This window comes from Dermacentor albipictus, chromosome 6 (assembly GCF_038994185.2).
Source record: "Dermacentor albipictus isolate Rhodes 1998 colony chromosome 6, USDA_Dalb.pri_finalv2, whole genome shotgun sequence".
Taxonomy (NCBI): Eukaryota; Metazoa; Arthropoda; class Arachnida; order Ixodida; family Ixodidae; genus Dermacentor; species Dermacentor albipictus.
In genome coordinates, this window is record NC_091826.1 from 128,522,757 (window position 1) to 128,527,324 (window position 4,568).

A 4,568-nucleotide genomic window follows, 5' to 3' on the forward strand; every position below is an offset into this window, starting at 1 on the left:
AGAGGTAGGAGTGAGTGCTGTAAGTGTGTCCTATTCTTAATCGGCAAAGAAGTACTTCTTTGTACCGCGCTGTTTTTTCACTTATCCAATTCCGCAATCTTGGTTTTATAATATGTAACTTATTCAATGTTTGTGTATCCCACTCTGCTTGCCAATGTTTCCTCAATTTACGGCGCAGAAAGGGCTTTAGGTCTGTGGCAGGAATGGGGATGTTTCCATCTGTGTCGCTAAAACTCACTGACGTAGCGTTTTCGTCAGCAGCTACGTTGCCTTTTATACCTTTATGACCAGGTACCCAGCATAGGATAATCACTTGGTTGCAGATATATGCGGAGCACAACAAACTATACAGCTCTTTCAAAACGGGATTCTTATGCTTTCGTAAGCTAATCAGGGCTCTCACGACACTTAGTGAGTCTGTAAAGACAACAGCCTTAGCGACATTTCTGCGCCTTATGTGTTTAATCGCCGCAAGTATACCGTATGCTTCTGCCGTAAAGATACTGGTGTGTGGGTTTAGTGGCCCAGATGTTGAAAATGAGGGTCCGAGAGCTGCGTAAGCAACACCAGCAGGAGACTTTGAAGCATCAGTGTAATATTCGTCACAGGAATACTTCTCTTTAAGTTCTAGAAAATGCGATTGTATGTGAGCCTCAGGTGCTTGTTTCGATATTTCTAAGAAGGAGATGTCACATCTTATAGTCTGCCACTCCCAAGGCGGTGGAAGCCTTGTAGGAGGCATTAGGACATTGTGTAAAAGAGGGACCCCTGTGTTTTCTGAGAGTGCTTCCAGCCGGAGGGACAGAGGAGGCCTAGTGGCCGGGCGGTTACGAAACAGCCTAGCAGTGGACAAGTCGCAGATAGTGGAATGGCAAGGATGTTTAACATCTGAGCTAACTTTCAGGGCGTAGGAGAAAGTTAAATATGTCCTTTGGTAGTGCAATGACCATTCGTTTGATTCGACGTAGAGGCTTTGCACAGGGCTAGTCCTAAAGGCACCTGTAGCAAGGCGGATGCCTAAGTGGTGAATAGGATCTAGCATTTTCAAAGCGCTAGGTGCAGCAGAATTATAAACTATTGCTCCATAGTCAAGCCGTGTTAATATTAGACTTTTGTAAAGTTTTAAAAGGCACCGCCTGTCGCTTCCCCAAGATGTGCGTGACAAGAGCTTCAGCAGATTCATAGTCTTGAGGCACTTTGATTTCAGATACTTCAAGTGTGGTACAAAAGTCAGCTTACTGTCTAAAAGGATTCCTAGAAATTTGTGTTCATGGCTCACAGATAGCCGCTCTCCATTTAGATCTATTGCGGGGTCCGCAAGTATACCTCTCTTGTTAGAAAACAGGACGCATGTACTTTTTTGTGGGTTTAGCTTGAAACCGTTTTTGTCCGCCCACATACATAATTTATTTATGCAAAGCTGTACTTGCCGCTCGCAGGTATTTAGGTTACATGATTTGAAACCTATCTGGATGTCATCCACATATACAGAATAAAACATAGTATGTGGTATGGCAGTCTGGATCGAGTTCATTTTGACAATAAAAAGAATGCAGCTCAGCACACCACCTTGCGGAACACCAGCCTCTTGTGTAAATGGACGAGAGAGAACGTTACCAACTCTTACACGGAACGTGCGATTGGAGAGGTAACTCTGAATCACGTTCAGCAAGTTGCCTCGAATTCCCATTTCAGACAGGTCTAGGAGGATTCCAAAGCGCCAGGTTGTGTCGTATGCCTTTTCCATGTCTAAAAATACTGACAGAAAAAATTGTTTGTGGACAAAGGCATCTCGGATATTTGTCTCGATGCGGACAAGGTGATCTGTTGTGGATCTACCCTCCCTAAAACCGCATTGAAAGGGATCGAGTATCTTGTTGCTTTCAAGAAAATGGATGAGGCGACGGTTAATCATTTTCTCAAATAATTTACATAGACAACTTGTCAGAGCTATAGGCCTATAACTGTTCGGTGAGGAAGGGTCCTTGCCCTCTTTGAGAATGGGGATTACGATTGCTTCCTTCCAGGCAGAAGGAATGTAGCCGGCAGAGAACATAGAATTGAAGAGTGACAGTAGTGTATTTTGGGTTTCAGGGTGTAAGTGTCTGATCATCTCATACAATATTCTATCACTTCCTGGAGCGGACTTGTTGCAACAGTTCACTGAGGCCTGGAACTCAGCCATACTAAATGGACGATTGTATGGTTCATTTGATGTGCTTTCCCGACCCAAGTGCAGCTGTTCTGCTAGTCGCTGGTATTTTAGGAATGTTTCTGTGTAATGAGATGTACTGGAAATGTGCTCGAAATGTGCTCCTAGACAATCAGCTTGGTCCTCAATAGTGTCTGCTTGTGTGTTTACTAATGGTAGAGGATGAGTTTCACGGCCTTTTAATTTGTTTACCCTGTTCCAGGCTTTTATTTCGTCTGTATAAGAGTTTATTCCGGAAATGTATTTTTGCCAGCTATCCCTTTTGGCACGGCGGCGCGTTCTTCTGGCTTCTGATTTTATTTTCTTAAAGCTGATAAGGTTTTCGATAGTCGGAGAGTCACGGAGCTGATTCCAAGCCTTATTCTGTTTCGTTCGTGCTTCCTTACATTCATCATTCCACCAGGGAACACGTCGTTTATTAGGCGATGCATCGTTTATTAGGCGATGCACTCCACTTACAGCGTAAGTTTTTAGGCCCTTTTACAGCCGTACTACATCTACCATGGTGAGTTCATTGTGCATGTCATCCACAATACATCGCCAACATTACCACATGTCATGGCGCTCTTTGGTCAAACCTGGCCCTTGCGCCATAAAACACCACACATCATCAAAAACAAGCGCATGGAATGCTGGGATGATCCGCACAAGGGGGTGGATGCTATAAGCTTCTCGTTCGAATGGAGTGGTGGGTTGCGCTTTCAAGCGCTTATTCCTCTCTCTATTCTAGCGCCCTCTCACTTGATTTTCCTTTACTAAGTGCTCCCGCGGGAGCGCACGCGTTCCCTTCCCAGATATGGTGTGAGCAGATGAGAGCGATCTCAGTCGGAGCGACGCGCTCCGTTCGTGATCCGGCCGAGCGCTCGCAATCTACCATTGGAATTCAACATTAATCTCATCCACCCACCTAACTTTCTGCCGCCTCCTGCTACGCTTCTCCCGTCCCCTGGAATCCTGTCCGTAACCCTTAATGACCATCGGTTATCTTCCTTCCTCATTGCATGCGCTGCCCATGCCCATTTCTTCTTGATTTCAACTAAGATGCCATTAAGTCGCGTTTGTTCCCTCACCCAATTTCCTCTTTTCTTATCCCTTAACGTTACACCCATCATTCTTTCCATAACTCGTTGCGTCGTCCTCAATTTAAGTAAAACCCTTTTCGTAAGCCTCCAGGTTTCTGCCCCGTAGGTGAGTATTGGTAAGACACAGCTATTATACGCTTTTCTCTTGAGCGATAATGGCAACCTGCTGTTCATGATCTGAGAATGCCTGCCGAACGCACCCCAGCCCATTCTTATTCTTCTGATTATTTCCGTCTCATGATCCGGATCCGCCGTCACTACCTGCCCTAAATACATGTATTCCCTTACCACTTCCAGTGCCTCGCTACCTTTTGTAAATTGCTGTTCTGAGACTGTTAAACATTAGTTTTCTGCAGATTCATTTTTAGACCCACTCTTCTGCTTTGCCTCTCCAGGTCAGTGAGCATGCGTTGCAATTGGTCCCCTGAGTTACTAACCAAGGCAATATCATCAGCGAATCACAAGTTAATAGGGTATTCTCCGTTAACTTTTATCCCCAATTCTTCCCAATCCAGGTCTGTGAATACCTCCTGTAAACACGCTGTGAATAGCATTGGAGAGATCGTATGTCCCTGCCTGACGCCTTGTTTATTGGGATTTTGTTGCTTTCTTTATGGAGGGCTACGGTGGCTGTGGAGCCGCTATAGATATCTTTCAGTATTTTTACATATGGCTCGTCTACACCCCGATTCCGTAATGCCTCCATGACTGCTGAGGTTTCGACAGAATCAAACGCTTTCTCGTAAGCAATGAAAGCTGTATATAAGGGTTGGTTATATTCCGCACCTTTCTCGATCACCTGATTGATAGTGTGAATATGGTCTATTGCTGAGTAGCCTTTACGGAAACCTGCCTGGTCTTTTGCTTGACGGAAGTCTAAGGTATTCCTGATCCTATTTGCGATTACCTTAGTAAATAGTTTGTAGGCAACTGACAGTAAGCTGATCGGTCTATAATTTTTCAAGTTTCTTGGCGTCCCCTTTCTTATAGATTAGGATTGTGTTAGCGTTCTTCCAAGATTCCAGTACGCTCGAGGTCATGAGGGATTGCGTATACAGGGTGGTCAGTTTCTCTAGAACAATCTGCCCACCATCCTTCACCAAATATGCCGTTACCTGGTCCTCCCCAGCTGCCTTCCCCCTTTGCATATTTCCCAAGGCTTTCTTTACTTCTTCCGGCGTTACCTGTGGGAATTCGAATTCCTCTAGACTATTTTCTCTTCCATTACAGTCGTGGGTGCCACTGGTACTGTATAAATCTCTATAGTACTCCTC